The sequence below is a fragment of the Salmo salar genome, chromosome ssa02, assembly GCF_905237065.1.
Source record: "Salmo salar chromosome ssa02, Ssal_v3.1, whole genome shotgun sequence".
NCBI classification, from domain to species: domain Eukaryota; kingdom Metazoa; phylum Chordata; class Actinopteri; order Salmoniformes; family Salmonidae; genus Salmo; species Salmo salar.
The window spans coordinates 28,844,517-28,863,581 of record NC_059443.1 but is presented as its reverse complement, the minus strand read 5'-3'; the positions used below and the strand labels follow the sequence as shown (position 1 = coordinate 28,863,581).

General features: G+C 43.3%; 1 pseudogene; it reads left to right on the top strand.

Annotated features, from left to right (window-relative positions):
• The first annotated feature begins 1,324 nt into the window (after nucleotides 1–1,324).
• Nucleotides 1,325–9,613, top strand: LOC106579385 (nucleotide-binding oligomerization domain-containing protein 1-like; annotated as a pseudogene).
• The last annotated feature ends 9,452 nt before the right edge of the window (nucleotides 9,614–19,065 follow it).

Genomic DNA, 19,065 nt, shown 5'->3' with positions numbered 1-19,065 from the left:
ATAGCTCACCATCACGGGCTAGCTATTTTGACACCCACCAAGTTTGGCACTCACCAAACTCAGATTTACTATAAGAAAAATTGGATTACCTTTGCTGTTCTTCGTCAGAATGCACTCCCAGGACTTCTACTTCATCCACAAATGTTGTTTTGGTTCAAAATAATCCATAGTTATGTTCAAATATCCTCTGTTTTGTTCGTGCGTTCAAGACACTATCCGAACGGTGACGTGCGTACGCGTATCGTGACAAAAAAAATCTGAATATTCCATTACCGTACTTCGAAGCATGTCAAACGCTGTTTAAAATCAATTTTTATGCGATTTTTCTCGTAAAAAAGCGATCGTTTCCGAACGGGAGACGTCCTTTCCGTTCAAAGACTCAAAATCTAAAATGGACTCTTCACATGCATGCGTGCGCCCGTCTCATTGTTCTCAGATCGACCACTTACAAAATGCGCTACTGTTTTTCAGCCATGGGCTGCAAAGTCATCATTCAACGTTCTGGCGCCTTCTGGGAGCCTATGGGAGCCTGAGAAAGTGTCACGTTACAGCAGAGATCCTTTGTTTTCAATAAAGAGAGTGTAGAAGGCCAAGAAATGGTCAGAGAGGGCACTTCCTGTACAGAATCTTCTCAGGTTTTTGCCTGCCATATGAGTTCTGTTATACTCACAGACACCATTCAAACAGTTTTAGAAACTTTAGGGTGTTTTCCATCCAAATCAAACAATTATATGCATATTCTAGTGTCTGGGCAGTAGTAATAACCAGATTAAATCGGGTACGTTTTTTATCCGGATGTGAAAATACTGCCCCCTACCCTAGAGAGGTTATAAATCAAATTATTTCACATGGAGATATGGGAAGCTAAAAAGGCTGGCTACTTTTCTATGTTTTTAGCCAGGCTAAAGCCAGCTAGCCAGGCTGCCAGCTATGTTTTCACAAAATGAAAATAAAAAAATTAAATACTGTTCTATTGCCCCCTTGTGAATTGGAGTGGAACCGGTGAGGATATCATCCCACTCCGCCCACGTGCACGCAAGCACGTAGATCAGTGGAGTGGAGCTTGTAGTAACCTTAAAACGTTCATTTCTCTCCACAGTGAAGAGAGGGCCCCTAAACATTTTTATCGCCAGCTTGGGGTCCCCTAACCAAATCTTGCTTAGGGCCCCCAAAAGGCTAGAACCGGTCCTGTATAATGTGTTTACTATTATGCTTTGCTCCTGCTGTGGAGAGAGGCAGATAACGCAGCATGCCAAAAGCGCAGTTACACAATCCGAGGCAAAATTACGATCATCCAAGGCTGTTTTGGGTTTCACTTCCTCATGGAAAGACCCGATAACGAGCTAGTACAGTGTTCAGTGTTTTTCCTCTCTTCAGAAAATTGTTTGAGACAAGACTAGATCACTCTTCTAACAGTCCGAGAGAAACGTTTGGTTAATATCCTGGTCTTAGAGAAAAGTTGTATTAATATCCTGTTGTACGCTATTTTCAACAGTTTCATAAGCAATAGGAATTTGTTTTAATGGAGAGCTGTGGTTCCCAAGTTTTTCCACAGCGGTTTAGGAGAGCGCCCATAAGAACAATGTTATCAACGCGTTTTTGAAGGTAAGCTAAATGTCCCAGCCCATATTATACTGTATGTGATTCTGTACATTACACATTCACATGTCTTTTATCCATTTTGTTGGATCCATATTTCTCTCCTAATTGATGATTCTCTGTTATTTGATCCAGGAGATAAATATGCACACAGGAGACAATTGTGAAATCTCTGCTTTATCCTCTTGAAATGAAACCACTCCGCTGCTGAATTCCCCCTACACTCTTCCAGTAAAAGTTAAATTCCGGCTGCATGCATATTATGGGCTCCAGTGCCGAGGAAGCCCGTGCTGAACTAACGGACCATGTGTCCACTGTCCAACTGTTCACCTTGCACCGTGAGCTACTGGTCTCCCAGGTGAAGAGCACGCAGTGCATTCTGGATAACCTCCTACAAAGTGGCTTTCTGTGTATTGAGGATACAGAAATCATCCAGCGCTCAGCCACCAAGACAGACCAGGTAATTTACTGTTGGAGGGTTTCTGAGAGGAGACATGTCCACACGTCATATTAAATGACAAAGTACCCATCACAAAGACATGTTCTTGCATTCACAAATAGCCTACTAGGCCCTAACTAAAATGGACTAATTGATTTTAAGATGAGAAAATATAAAGACAAGACTTGATTTTGCAATACAATGGCATTTGGTATGTTGCCAGTATCTTATCTGTGAAAAATCCTGTTCGGCCACAATAATCAAAATGTGGAAAGTGAGAGGGAAACTGTTAGCTGTCAAATTATTATTAAATATTGAATCACTGTAAAGAAAATATGATTTACTTATGATTGACATTGCGCAGGTGCGTCAAATCCTAGAATTGGTCCAAAGCAAAGGGGAGCAGGCATGTGAATACTTCCTATATATTCTCTACAAAGTTTATGATGCATACATAGACCTCCAACCATGGCTTAAAGAGATCAACTACCAGCCATCAGACTTCATACGGCACATACCAGTGAAGAACACGGACCCTAGTAAGTATGTCAGTAGACTGTATGGTGTAGCATTGAAAATGTAAGATTTTAGAGAATCACGAGGGCAACTACTGTATATTTTGGCTGAATATCAGTGGTTGAGAATGAGACTGCAGTGTATTCTCACTACCACCCTCTCCTCTCAGTTAGTAGGTACTGTGAGAAGCTGAGGCACGAGCTGGGCCGAGACACATGCTTCATTGCATCCTACGCCCAGCGAGAGGAAACCCTGCTGGAGGAGCTCTATACAGACACCCTGATGGAGCTCCTGAATGACCGCAATGAGAGCCTGGGCCACCTGGAGGGTCTGGAGCAGCTCCTGGGAGAGCAGGGTGTCTTTAACCCACAGGCAGAGACGATGCTCATCACGGGGGACGCTGGGGTGGGCAAGTCCATCCTCCTCCAGAAGCTCCAGAGGCTGTGGTCCAAGAGGGAGCTGGAACAGACAGACGCCATGTTCTTCTTCAAGTTCCGCTGTAGGATGTTCAGCACATTCAAGAAGACAGACGAGATCTCACTCAGGGACCTGCTTTTCAAATACAACTGCTACCCTGACCACGACATGGACAATGAGGTGTTCCGCTACATCCTCCGCTTCCCCAAAAAGGTTCTCTTTACGTTTGACGGCTATGATGAGATCCAGGCTGATCTGGACCTGGGGAACGTGCCTGAGGTGGTTTCTCCAGAGGAGAAGACTCACCCTCTTCTGCTGCTCATTAACCTGCTCTGTGGGAAGCTGCTCAATGGTTCCTGGAAGGTCCTGACGGCTCGGACAGGCACTGCTGTCCAGAGCAGGGTGATCCGGAAGAGGGTGGCACTGCGTGGGTTCTCTCCGGCCCACCTTAAAACCTACACCAACCTACACTTCAAAGAGCAGGAGCACCGGGACCTGGTTTCAGTCCAGCTGGATGCCAGCCCCCACATCTGTGGCCTCTGCTCCATCCCCCTCTTCTGCTGGATCGTCTTCAAGAGCTTTAAACACCTGCGCTCAGTCTATGACGACTTTGAGTTGCCAGAGGCTTGCGTGACCCTCACTAACATATTCCTTCTGCTTTCTGAAGTCTTCTTCAGCCGGGGGGGGCGCTCCCCCACCGGGCCTCCTGAAGAGAAACACCAGGTGCCCCGCTGATACCTTCAGGGCAGGGCTGAGGCCACTGACAGCCTTCTCCAAGCTGGCTCTGCTGGGCACGGAGAGAGGAGGCTTTGTGTTCGACCAGGAGGAGGTGGCCTCCTGTGGCCTGACTGAGGAGGACCTTCAGGTGGGTTTCCTCCGACTGGTCAGCCGCTACGATGCCTGTGGAAACCCTTCTACCTTTGAGTTCCTTCACCTCACCCTGCAGTCCTTCTTGGCTGCATTCTCTCTGGTTCTGGACGAACAGGCCAGCGTAGGCAACATCCTCAAGTTCTTCACCGAGTGCAGCAGGAGGGGCAACACATCTTGTTTATCATTTGTCTTTCCCTGCATCGGTGGCTTCTCCAAACCCAGGGGAAAGGATCCGTTCAAGACCAACGAGCATCTCCAGTACGCCAACCTCTTCCTGTGTGGACTGCTGTCTAAGGCCAACGCCGGCCTGCTGGAGCACATGGTTCCTCCAGTGCTACTGAAGAGGAAGCGGGCGGTCCTCAAGTCCTACCTGTCCACCAGCGTGAGGTCCCACCTCCGTGCCCTGCCACTCCACAGCACAGAGCAGGAGGGCAGCAAGGTGCATGTGCTGCCTAACTTCCTGTGGATGCTGCGCTGCATCTTCGAGACAGGAAGTGAAGAGGTGGCCCAGCTGACTGCGAAGGGCATCACAGCTGACTATATCAAGCTGGGCTACTGTAATGTGTTCTCTGGCGACTGCAGTGCCCTCAACTTTGTGCTGCAGCACCGGCGGAAGAGGCTAGGGGTGGACATGGACAACAACAACATCAGTGACTATGGGGTCAAGCAGCTCAGGCCTTCATTCAGTAAGATGACCGTGGTGAGGTGAGGAATTCGGAATATATGCAGATGGAAACACTATGTACTTTATGCCAATGTTTAAAAAAAAGACTACGTGCACTCACAAATAAAGTATAGCTTTTCAGCTAAATTAGTTTTTCCATTTCAGGTTGTGTGTCAATCAGATCTCAGACAGCAGCATTGAAGTACTGGCTGAGGAGCTTATCAAACACAGAGTGGTGGAGGTTCTGGGGTGAGTCAGTGTCTATCAGGGTCAACTTGCCTGTCAAACTTTAGTACTGTATTGTGCTGTATGACGAACTTCATATGATGCGACTGCGACTGTATTTCTGTTTTCTTGATTTTACAGACTTTACAATAATCATATCACGGACATCGGAGCCAAGCTAATTGCTCATATCATTGAGGAATGTCCTAAGTTAAGAGTCGTCAAGTATGTAAATTAGTATGTCCAGTCAATGATATAATGACTTGTGTATGAATTAAAATGTTTATTTTTGGCAGTTTTATTTGTTCAAAGGGTTGGCAGCAACAACTTCACAAGTGTGGGTGGCAGGTATCTGGCCAGTGCCATTCAGAAGAGCTCATCTATCTTTGACGTGGGGTAAATGCACTAATACAATATTTTTTATTCAATTTTGGATCAGAGTGCATTGGATGGATTGTTCCTGTTTTTCAGAATGTGGGAGAACAGTATTGGGGATGAAGGAGCAAGAGCATTCGCAGAGGCCCTGAGGAATCACCCAAGTCTTACCAACCTCTGGTGAGATAGATGGCAAGATATCTCATTATTGTATTTGGCACAGTAACCACATTTCCATCCAGAGTTTTTATGTGAGTAATGACAGCTGACAGCTGTGATGGAAACAGGACATTTTGGTACAATTTTATAAATGCAGAGACATCATTTGTTTGTTGGACATGGTGGGATCTTTTTGTGTCGGTGAAATTAATAATGCAAAAAATGGCGGTGGAAACGCCACAAATATTGATATTATAACCATCATATCGAAGTAACTTAGAGCCGTGTTTTGATATGGTGTGTGGTCCTCCCACTACGACTCGGGAAACCATGCAGTGTATTAGGCTACAAATGAAATACTGTAAGTATGATGAACTTCACAGGGTGCTGAAAGTGAACAGTGATGAGCTAGATGCTCCTTTCCAATAAATATTGAATGTCTTATTCTGGTAACATGACGATCGATGCTTGACTGCCGTTTGACAAATAGAAATATCCATAATAATCTCATCATGTAGACTAGTCTACCCTCACTGTATCTGAGAACTGATGGCTAGAGTGCACTTGCCAATACCAGACTGGGCACATTTGCTATTTAACGCAACAGCTTTTGTGATCGGTAGATTTTAATTTTATTTGGTACATGAAAACTTAAGCGAAAAATAGCATTTTGTGTGTGCTATGTCAACATGCACTGATTTTTATCCGCAACAAGTCCATTTGGTGTTAACCTACTGTCACGGCTTCTGCCGAAGTCGATGCCCCTCCTTGCTTGAATGGTGCTCGGCGGTCGAGGTCACCGGTCTTCTAGCCATCATTGATCAGTTTTCATTTTCCATTGGTTTTGTCTTGTCTTCCTACACACCTGTTTCCAATCCAATTAATCATGTTGTGTATTTAACCTTCTGTTTCCCCTCATGTCCTTGTCGGTGATTGTTTGTACGTTATGTTACGTGGGTTTGTGTATCGGTGTGCGACGGGTATACTTTACCCATTTATTTTGTACTTTGGTTTTGGAGTTTGTTTTTTTATTAAATACTCCATATTAACCAACATGGTTTCTCCTGCGCCTGACTTCCCTGCTGCCTACATACACGAATATGACCTCTACCACTTTTGGGAAAATTTGCATATTTTCTTTTTAGGATATTCACATGAAAATCTGGTGCCAATTGAATGGAAACCTAGCTAGTGGCTCTAATTGTGCCATGCCATTCTCAGTTATCCCACAGCTGTGGTTCATGACAGTTGTTGTCAGTATTGAGGTTGTATAACCCATTGGTGTATCATTTTACTAACAGACACTTAAGTGATGAAGCCCGAGAAGCAGGTGTTTGGAGGATATATTGGCACGGGTGTTAGGCCGGAGATGAATTCGAGGGCTGGCAAACCGTGCGAATATATCCTCCAAACACCGGCTTCAAGGGCATTATCACTTTTATACAACTGGTTACCAACATATTCAAATAATGGTTGACATTTTCATTAAACACGTTATTTTGATGAATTTATTCATACTATTTCATCCTTCCACAAGATATAGTCCCGACACAAATCTAGGGTTGCTACCCAAGCCGGCTGGTCATTTGTTCTATCGGTTTAGGTGCCAGACACGCAACCCAGTCGTTCAGTCTTTGTTCTGTGTCTATGAACGCGACCCAGTTGTTCGTCCTAAATGTTCCATTTATGTTCCAATGTTCCATTCTTATCCCTTGCTTGCTAGCAAGCCAACTACGGCTAACTTACAGTCAAGTCAAACAGTGTAGCCAGAATAACAACAAAGTAGCTGCATTTGCATTTGCATTTGTTTAAGCTGTTTTCTAGTGACATTTATTTAGATACATCTATAATAATGTGATAATGAGGCGCAATTTCACCTCGCATAGAAAATGTGCTCTCTCGTCAGGACACTGTGGTTCAGAGGAGCTAGCCAACAACACAGCTAACACAATCACATCAAACTGAAGCTGGAAAGACTGCAAACTAGCTGCACTTTGTTTCGTTTTACCTGTTTTCTAGGGATAGTTCTTTGTATATATCCATAACAATTATGCTGATTTATGATTTCATGATTTCGACTCCCGGCACGTTCATTACTATGGGACAGCTGGAGATTGAGTTTGAATATTGAAACAATGTTGCAAATTTCGGAGAGACAAACAGCAAAGTTTACACAAATAACGAGACAGTGGATTGCGCAGTCAGATGGAACAGAGTAAATAGGCATTTTAACGTGGTAGATTTAGCCGGTGTGTCACGTCCTGACCATAAAGAGCTCTTATTTTCGATGGTAGAGTAGGTCAGGGCGTGACTGGGGGGTTGTTCTAGTTTATATTTTCTATGTGGGGTTCTAGGTTTATTTTCTATGTTGGTGATTTGTATGATTCCCAATTAGAGGCAGCTGGTTATCGTTGTCTCTAATTGTGGATCCTACTTAAGTAGCATTTTTTCCACCTGGGGGTTATGGGATATTGTTTATGTTTAGTTGCCTGTTAGCACTGCATTGTCGTCACGCTTCGTTTATTCTTTATTGTTTTGTATTTTGCTAAGTTTCACTTTCTAATAAAGATGTGGAACGCTACTCACGCTGCGCCTTGGTCCGTCTATACACACGAACGTGACACGGTGGTAACTTATGGAATAGACACCGGCTGGAATGCGGGTTTTAACCAATCAGCATTCAGGATTAGACTTATAATCAGCTATACAGTATTGGTTATTGAACTCTTACTTTTAGATACACAGAGAAACTACAGTATCTGTTTTACACTATGTCACTCTGCTCTTCTCTCCCTCAGTCTCTCAGCCAATGGCATCACTTCAGAAGGTGGGCGGAGCTTGGCCAAAGCACTGAAAGACAATAGCAGGCTCCGAATTTTCTGGTAGGACTTGAATTAAACTTCATGTATGCCTGTCTCATGTTCACAAGACTTGAAAATGTGTATCTGTGTCTTGGAGTACAGTACAGTTTAAATGTGTGTTGTGGTGTTCTAGGTTGGTGCAAAACGAGTTGTCAGATGATGTAGCACCAGACATGGCAGAACTGATCAGATCCAACACGGGTCTATCTCACCTCTGGTAAAGCAGACCCCAGTCTCAACACACTCCCAACAACCAATAATGAAGTTTAGCTTCAGAATCAATGAACCAAAGTTATTTCTGAATGTGAATAAAAGTTAGCCGGTTAACCTAGTGATCCCTCTGTTCCACTCTGCGCAGGTTAATCAATAATCAGCTGACAGTGGATGGAATCAGACAGCTGTCAGAGGCTCTCTCCCACAACACGTCACTCAAAGAGATCTGGTGAGTGTACGCAATGTCACACGCATGCTCGCTTAAAGGCACATTCCTCTATTTTTAACCAGGTTAATAATAGTATTTTATATATTCCTTAGATAAGTTGTTATTTCAACACATCTTTCACCATTTCTACTTTGTAATGGCTGTGGGTCTTTGAATGCATGGCTGGTTCCTGATTATTAGGTGCTCTGTCATTACTCACCCACAGTTTGAAAGGAAACTGTCTTTCTGAAGAGGAAGAGAAGCTGTTTGAGGCTGAGGGAAGGCTATGCTTCCACTGAGGAGACAGAACTGCGCTGGAGCGTGTGTGTGTGTGCGCATGTACATATACATCTGTTACCGAAACTTAGAGGGTCCTTGTTTGTTTTGCACATACTACATTGGAAATATTTGTACATACTGTATATGTACAGTGCATTCGGAAAGTATTCAGACCCCTTGACTTTTTCCACATTTTGTCACTTTACAGCCTTATTCTACAACTGATTAAATAGCCCCCCCCCTCAATCTACAAACAATACCCTATAATGACAAAGCAAAAACTGGTTTTTACAAAATGTACTCAGTACTTTGTTGAAGCACCTTTGGCAGCGATTACAGCCTCGAGTCTTCTTGGGTATGACGTTACAAGCTTGGCGCACCTGTATTTGGAGAGATTCTCCCATTCTTCTCTGCAGATTCTTTCAAGCTCTGTCAGGTTGGATGGGGAGCGTCGCTTCACAGCTATTTGCAGGTCTCTCCAGAGATGTTCGATCGGGTTCAAGTCCAGGCTCAGGCTCAGCCACTCAAGAACAGTCAGAGACTTGCCCCGAAGCTCCTCCTGCGTTGTCTTGGCTCTTTGCTTAGGGTTGTTGTCCTGTTGAAAGGTGAACATTTTCCCCAGTCTGAGGTCCTGAGCGCTCTGGAGCAGGTTTTCATCAAGGATCTCTCTGTACTTTGCTTCATTTGTCTTTCCCTCGATCCTGAATAGTCTCAGAGTCCCTGCTGCTGAAAAACATCCCCACAGCATGATACTGCCACCACCATGCTTAACTGTAGGGATGGTGCCATGTTTCCTCCAGACATGACGGTTGGCATTCAGGCCAAAGAGTTCAATCTTGCTTTCATCAGACCAGAGAATCTTGTTTCTCATGGTCTGAGAGTCCTTAAGATGCCTTTTGGCAAACTCCAAGCGGGCTGTCATGTGCCTTTTTACTGGGGAGTGGCTTCTGCCTGGCCACTCTAACATAAAGGCCTGATTGGTGGAGTGCTGCAGAGATGGTTGTCCTTCTGGAAGGTTCTCCCATCTCCACAGAGGAACTCTGGAGCTCTGTCAGAGTGACCATCGGGTTCTTGGTCACCTCCCTGACCAAGGCCCTTCTCCCCCGATTGCTCAGTTTGCCTAGGCAGCCAGCTCTAAGAAGAGTCTTGGTGGTTCCAAACTTCTTCCATTTAAGAAAGATGGAGGCCACTGTGTTCTTGTGGACCTTCAATGCTGCAGAAATATTTTGCTACCCTTCCCCAGATTTTTGCCTCGACACAATCCTGTCTCGGAGCTCTATGGACAAGTCCTTCGACATCATCGCTTGGTTTTTGCTCTGACATGCACTGTCAACTGTGGGACCTTATATAGGCAGGTGTGTGCCTATCCAAATTTTGTCCATTCAATTGAATTTACCCCAGGTGGACTCCAATCAAGTTGTAGAAACATCTCAAGGATTATCAAATGGAAACAGGATGCACTTGAGCTCTATTTCGAGTCTCATAGCAAAGGGTCTGAATACATATGTAAATCACTTTGTCATTAGCTTGACGAGGTGTAAAAAAATATTTCAATGTTTTAGAATAAGCTTGTAACGTAACAAAATGTGGAAAAAAGGAAGGGGTCTGAATACTTCCCGAATGCACTGTAGGCTAAGTGCATGTGCACTTGATAGGTGCAAGTTTCCACCAAATTCTCAGCTGCATCTGATTCCGTAATAACTGTCACAAGGTTGTAATATCCTGTGGAAAGATGCGCTGGGCGTTCGAGATTACAAAGATTGGAGGCTCAATAAACTCGAATGACCTTACTGTGAAATGCACTTTTCAAAATCTCCCCGCAATGTTGTTGCTTGCACTTGCCCCCCAAAAGTGTACCATCTGGGTTAACTTGGTTGAGTTTACAATAACAGCTTAGACATATGTCAACCTCACTGACTAAGGTCTGCCATACGGGTGCCATCCCAGATTCAAATAAAAGAAATATTTGTACGTTTAGGGTGTCAGACTTTCGGATGGGACGTTAAACAGGTGTCTTGACTCTCTATGGTGAATAAAGATCCCATGGCACTTATCATAAGAGTAGAGGTGTTAACCCCGGTGTCCTGGCTAAATTCACAATCTCTCCCTCATTACTACTTTCGCCACCTAATCATCCCGAGCTTACAATTGGCTCATTCATCCCCCTCCTCTCCCCTGTAACTATTCCCCAGGTTGTTGCTGTAAATAAGAATGTGTTCTCAGTCAATTTGCCTGGTAAAAATAATAACAACTTGAACCTTCTTGCCAGCCAAGTGAGAGGTTAAACCCACAAGTACACCTCAGAGTACATTTAATATCTGCATAAGTACAATGTAACTACTAGGTGTTACACAATATCTAGCTACTTAAAATTAAGTGTATCATGAGGGGTACTTACTTGTAATTAATGTGTACCTATATAGTACATTATCCATCCTGACAACCGGGCCCTCATTTTAAGGCTTCCGAAAGCACCATCCAAGTGAGAAAATAAACACACTTGCACACCACAGAGTACATGTAACATCTACATATGTACAATGTAATTACTAGTTGTTACACAGGATTTAGTTATGACGTGTATCTTGAGGTGTACTTACTTTGAATTATTGTGTACCTACAAAGTATGTTACCCATTCTGACAATCAAATCGTCAGCTTCTGAAAGCGCCATCCAAGTGAGAAAATAAGCACATTAATACACCACAGAGTACATATCTGTCGTAAGTACAAGGTTGTCGCTAGTTCTTACACAGGATTTAGCTATTTAAAGTGAAGTGTAACTTTATTGTTACCTATGAGCAATTTCTATATAATTACTTAGTTCTCATTACCAAGTGAAAATACCTACAAACTAAAGATGAGCAGCTACTTTAGTGAACTTTTTTGCAACATGTAAAAAGACATTACATTTCTTACAAAATAAGGATTTTTATTGTTAGATAAATAATTTGATTAAACAAATATATAGGCCTACTCAATTACATAAAAATAACTATTCCAGTGGTGATTCAAATCTGTAGCCTATAGTATGGTGAGTAGCCTAGATATCTAGCTGTGTGGTACCGGAATGCATCATTTTTTTTTTTACCTTTATAATAAAGCGTTATCATAGCTTTTGCTACTGGCATAGAACAGTAGAGTAGAGGCGCTTGCAAAAGTTGCAAACGTGGAGGAAAAAGTTTGTAGCCTATGCTCCGGGAAAATGTTGGCCTTTTAAATTCGCATTTTCATGCAATTCTACATCATTTTAGATGACTGAAGACTTAAGCAGATTTTTTTTATACCTCACAAATGATCGGAATGACAGCCTACTTTGACCCTGACAAACTGAGAATCTGTGCTCAATATAAACAACCCTGTTGTAACGTCCGTCGTTACAGGTAGACCAAGGCGCAGCGTGTGTTGGGTTCATCATATTTTATTTAACGGTGAACCAGGAAAAAATGAAACAATAAACAACACAACGAACGAAAAGTTTTGCAGGCTACTAACAGCAATACAAAAACAAGATCCCACAAACACAGGTGGAAAAAGGCTGCCTAAGTATGGTTCCTAATCAGAGACAACGATAGACAGCTGCCTCTGGTTAGGAACCATACTCGGCCCAACACAAAGAAATACAGAACATAGAATGCCCACCCCACACCCTGACCTAACTACATAGAGAAACAAACCCTCTCTCTCAGGTCAGGGCGGGACACCTGTCTTGAATCCATCATTAACCTAGGCCTAGGTGTGTGGAGACACCCATATTATACAATATGAGGAGGAAATTATAGTCCTAAATAAGCTTTACACTTTCACTGAGTCACACAATGATGCACAGCTCACTCACCCGTGATTGCTGATGCCCTTATGTAAAACAATGCTGTTGAAATATTGTGAAAGGTGTCACGCTGTATAATGATAGGAGACAAGTGCAGGAATACGTAATAGGGTTTTTTATTTTCTCCACCCAAACAAAAGAGCGAGGTGTAAACCTCTAAATAATACACGGGACGAGACCCGTAAAACAAGTGCACAATAACACGTAGCATGGAAGCCGATACAACAGCACAGGTGCTCTCAAGACCAATGGACATGGTCAAAATAACCGATGGACAATGGGGAACAGAGGGCACATATATACACATACTAATCAGGGGGAATGGGAACCAGGTGTGCGTAATGAGACAAGACAGTCCGGGGTTGGTGGTAATGAATCCAGTTCAGTGACGCCTAGAAGGCCGGTGACGTAGACCTCCAGAGCTGGTGAATGGAATGAGCAGCAGTACGGGGATCCGTACATGATCAGTGCATGTTCACTGACAGATTTTCCACACTTTCCTAACTGTAGGCATACCTTGTGATTTGGATACACACAATTCACAGCTAGGATATTTTTTTATAATCTATTGATCCTCTGTGGCTAAATTATAGGCCTACTCCTGGTGTAGTCTTCTGAATTATTTCATTTCTCTCTTAACAGAGAGCAGTCATTCTATAACTTTGACAAATGTATTTAAATTTATCAGGGGTGCTGTGGCACCTCCAGCACCCTTCCCGTGGCTATGATTCTGTAAGGAAATGAATGAAGTGCAATGCTGGAGAGATGAGAGTTGCAAGCTCATGTCTATCAGAGCGAGCGAGAGAAAGTGAATGTAATTCTAGTTATGTGAGAGATACAGGCACGCTTCTCTCTCTCACCACAGCAATGGCCACACGTTGGTCTATAGGTATTTCAACTTATTATGGATCCCCATTAGCTGCTGCCTTGGCAGCAGCTACTCTTCCTGAGGTCCAGCTAAATTAAGGTAGTTTATACAATTTTAAAAACATTACAATACATTCAAAGATTTCACAAAACACTGTGTGCCCTCAGGCCCCTACTCCACCACTTCCACATATCTACAGTACAATCCATGTGTACGTGTGTTTATAGTGCGTATGTTATCGTGTGTGTATGTATGCATGTGTCTGTGTCTATGTTTGTGTAGGAATCACATAGGAACATAGGAATCACTACAAAACTTATTGTATGACCTCTTATACACTATATTAGGCCCAGCCGTTGGAACTTTGGTTTTCCTAGATATGGCTACTATATTGTGATCACAACATCCGATGGATCTGGATACTGCTTTCAAGCACATTTCTGCAGCATTAGTAAAGATGTGATCAAAACATGTCGATGATTTGATTCCTGTGCTGTTTGTAACTACCCTGGTAGGTTGACTGATAACCTGAACCAGGTTACAGACACTGGTTACAGTTTGAAGCTTTTTCATGAGTGGGCAGCTTCATGAAAGCCAGTCAATATTTAAATTACATACATTATCAAGCATTTCACAAATGTTATCCAGACACTGAGTGTTAGCAGCTTCCCACCAGAATGGGCTTTAGGTGAGGCAGATGAACCTGTAGCCATATTACTTCAACAGTATTTAACATGAGAACCTCTCTAATCTTTACAGGAATGTGGTTCTGAATATAAACAGCAACACCTCCACCATTGTACATTTTATAACCTTGTATTATTTTATTTATTTTATTTCACCTTTATTTAACCAGGTAGGCAAGTTGAGAACAAGTTCTCATTTACAATTGCGACCTGGCCAAGATAAAGCAAAGCAGTTCGACAACATATAAAAACACAGAGTTACACATGGAGTAAAACAACATACAATCAATGATACAGTAGAAAAAAATAAGACTATATACAATGTGAGCAAATTATGTGAGATAAGGGGGGTAAAGGGAAAAAAGGCCATGGTGGCAAAGTAAATAAAGTATAGCAAGTAAAACACTGGAATGGTAGATTTGTTATTTGAAGAAAGTTCAAAGTTAAAATATAAATAATATGGTGCAAAGGAGCAAAATAAATAAAATAAATAAATACTGTAGGGGAAGAGGTAGTAGTTTGGGCCAAATTATAGATGGGCTATGTACATGTGCAGTGATCTGGGAGCTGCTCTGATAGCTGGTGCTTAAAGCTAGTGAGGGAGATAAGTGTTTCCAGTTTCAGAGATTTTTGTAGTTCGTTCCAGTCATTGGCAGCAGAGAACTGGAAGGAGAGACGACCAAAGGAGGAGTTGGCTTTAGGGGTGACCAGAGAGATATACCTGCTGGAGCGCGTGCTACAGGTGGGTGCTGCTATGGTGACCAGTGAGCGGAGATAAGGGGGGACTTTACCTAGCAGGGTCTTGTAGATGACCTGGAGCCAATGTGTTTGGCGACGATTATGAAGCAAAGGCCAGCCAACGAGAGCGTACAGGTCGCAGTGGTGGGTAGTATATGGGGCTTTGGTGACAAAACGGATGGCACTGTGATAGACTGCATCCAGCTTGTTGAGTAGGGTATTGGAGGCTATTTTGTAAATAACATCGCCGAAGTCGAGGATTGGTAGGATGGTCAGTTTTACGAGGGTATGTTTGGCAGCATGATTGAAGGATGCTTTGTTGCGAAATAGGAAGCCAATTCTAGATTTAACTTTGGATTGGAGATGATTGATGTGAGTCTGGAAGGAGAGTTTACAGTCTAACCAGACACCTAGGTATTTGTAGTTGTCCACAAATTCTAAGTCAGAACCGTCCAGAGAAGTGATGCTGGACTGGCGGGCAGGTGCAGGCAGCGATCGGTTGAAGAGCATGCATTTAGTTTTACTTGTATTTAGCAGCAGTTGGAGACCACGGAAGGAGAGTTGTATGGCATTGAAGCTCGTCTGGAGGGTTGTTAACACAGTGTCCAAAGAAGGGCCAGAAGTATACAGAATGGTGTCGTCTGCGTAGAGGTGGATCAGAGATTCACCAGCAGCAAGAGCGACATCATTGATGTATACAGAGAAAAGTGTTGGCCCAAGAATTGAACCCTGTGGTACCCCCATAGAGACTGCCAGAGGTCCGGACAGCAGGCCCTTCCGATTTGACACACTGAATTCTATCAGAGAAGTAGTTGGTGAACCAGTCGACGCAATCGTTTGAGAAACCAAGGCTACTGAGTCTGCCAATGAGGATGTGGTGATTAACAGAGTCAAAAGCTTTGGCCAGGTCAATGAATACGGCAGCACAGTATTGTTTCTTATCGATGGCGGTTACGATGTCGTTTAGGACCTTGAGCGTGGCTGAGGTGCACCCATGACCAGCTCTGAAACCAGATTGCATAGCGGAGAGGGTGCGGTGTGATCCGAAATGGTCGGTAATCTGTTTGTTGACTTGGCTTTCGAAGACCTTAGAAAGGCAGGGTAGGATGGATATAGGTCTGTAGCAATTTGGGTCAAGAGTGTCACCTCTGTCGTGTCTTTGGGTTACCATTAAACGGAAGATATGTTTATCAATTAGCTCCCTGTAATTATTATCACGCGATTAAACTGATTAATCGTTTAATTGTAATTAACTAGGAGATCGGGGCACCAAGGAGAATATTCAGATTACAAAGCTATAATTTTCCTAATATAACTTTCCTGTACTATAATATTCTATTCTATTATAATATAGGCCGATTATCTTCTAGTTTCAATGGTGTATTTTACCTCTAGTCCAGTCTCATTCCAAACGTCGTAAATTGTTGTATCTGCACGAACCCAGTCTTTACTAAAATCATCCATACATCAATTGTCTTAAAATCATTTATTTACTACACTAAGTAATTAACAGAAAAACATACAAACAGTAATTATCGTCACAAAGGATTGGTATAGGAATGTGCCCTTGTGGGCTAAACAGGCAGGTCGGCCTGTTGAACAATGGATCATAAAAGGTCAGCTGTGGCAGTTACACAGAGTTCATTAATATTAACAATTGAAGGCTCACTCATTCGGGAACAATTGCAATCAATATATATTTACGCTCATGTGTGTTGTGATCCCTGTTCGAGAGTTCTGTTCTGTTGGGGAGTTTTGTCCGCGTTCTCTCTCTCGGTTAGAATGGATCTTTCAGAGCGACATTCATTAATGTCGTCATCGAATGGTTGTTTCGTTGGTCTTCGCGTTCAATGATATAATTTACTTAGCTGCCGACTAATAATTAATATCAAAGACTTGTTCTTATTCTGTCAGTATCAATAGTCTAAAAGTCAACCACGTGGTATGGTTCACTTTCAGTAGAGGAATTGGAAGGTAAAACCTATTAGCCAACGGAGTGTAGGCCTGGTCTGAAGAAATGTACATCAGGGGGTGTTTTATAGTGCCCATAGAACAGCTTGTCAAGTGACGCCTGGTCCTGTATGGGTCCCTGGGGGCGTGCCTATGACTGAGTTAGATTTGGTTACAGAAATACAATTCTATCACATTACATCAGTACATAGCATCTCAATGTCTTACAAAAGCTTTATCCTTATTAATACATTATATACAACCATTATGATGCTATTATATAAACAGTTTTATGGTAATATGGCTATATTGTCTCTTCTGAGTATCACAAAATTGTACCAAGCGGATCAGTTCGTAGCTGGATTCTTCACCAATCTTCCATACCTTCTCCAGAACACAAAATGTCGCTTGGCTCTCCAATTCTATGAGTTGGAAGAATTTCCTGTGTCTCTCTATGGGCCATGTGGCCAGAGACTCTCCTGGAATTTTAGAGTTTTTACGACCCTTTACACACAGGGTGGATTGGGGGGGGGGGGGTAGGTTGGGTGGTGCTGCAACAGGGAGGGGGTCAACTGTCCTCCCTGTACCAAAAGAGGCCAACGTCATGACACCTCCTTTGAAGAGGGGGATGACAGCAGCTGCTTTCCAATCTATGGGAATCTCAGACGACACGAAAGAGAGGTTGAACAGGCTAGTAATAGGGGTTGCAATAATTTCGGCAGATAATTTTAGAAAGAAAGGGTCCAGATTGTCAAGCCCAGCTGATTTGTAGGGGTCCAGATTTTGCAGCTCTTTCAGAACATCAGCTGAATGGATTTGGGAGAAGGAGAAATGGGGGAGGCTTGGGCGAGTAGCTGTGGGGGGTGCAGTGCTGTTGAATGCAGTAGGGATAGTTAGGTGGAAAGCATGGCCAGCCGTAGAAAAATACTTATTGAAATTCTCAATTATAGTGGGCTTATCGGTGGTGACAGAGTTTCTTATCCTCAGTGCAGTGGGTAGTTGGGAGGAGGTGTTCTTATTCTCCATGGACTTTACAATGCCCCAGAACTTTTTAGAGTTTGAGTTGCAGGAAGGAAATTTCTGTTTGAAAAAGCTAGCCTTAGCGTTTCTAACTGCCTGTGTGTATTGGTTTCTAACTTCCCTGAAAAGTTGCATATCGCGGGGGCAGTTCGATGCTAATGCAGAACGCCACAGGATATTTTTGTGTTGGTTAAGGGCAGTCAGGTCTGGGGAGAACCAAGGGCTATATCTGTTCCTGGTTCTAAATTTCTTGAAAGGGGCATGCTTATTTAAGATGGTGAGGAAGGCATTTTTTTAAATAACCAGGCATCCTCTACTGATGGGATGAGGTCAATATCCTTCCAGAATACCAGGTCCAGGTCGATTAGAAAGGCTTGCTCGTTGAAATGTTTCAGGGAGCGTTTGACAGTGATGAGTGGAGGTCGTTTGACCGCTGACCCATTACGGGTGCATGCAATGAGGCAGTGATCGCTGAGATCTTGGTTGAAAACAGCAGAGGTGTATTTAGAGGGCACGTTGGTTAGGATGATATCTATGAGGGTGCCAGTGTTTGAGGCTTTGGGGTTGTACCTGGTGGGTTCATTAATAATTTGTGTGAGATTGAGGGCATCAAGCTTGGATTGTAGGATGGCTGGGGTGTTAAGCATGTCCCAGTTTAGGTCACCTAGTAGCACGAGCTCTGAAGATAGATGGGGGGCAATCAGTTCACATATGGTGTCCAGAGCACAGCTAGGGGCCGAGGGGGGTCTATAGCAGGCGGCAACGGTGAGAGACTTGTTTTTGGAGAGGTGGATTTTTAAAAGTAGAAGTTCAAATTGTTTGGGTACAGACCTGGATAGCAGAACAGAACTCTGCAGGCTATCGCTGCAGTAGATTGCAACACCGCCCCCTTTGGTCGTTCTATCTTGTCTGAAAACGTTGTAGTTAGGGATGAAGATTTCAGAGTTTTTGGTGGACTTCCTAAGCCAAGATTCAGACACAGCTAGGACATCCGGGTTGGCAGAGTGTGCTAAAACAGTGAATAAAACAAACTTAGGGAGGAGGCTTCTAATGTTAACATGCATGAAACCAAGGCTATTACGGTTACAGAAGTCATCAAAAGAGAGCGCCTGGGGAGTAGGAGTGGAGCCAGGCACTGCAGGGCCTGGAT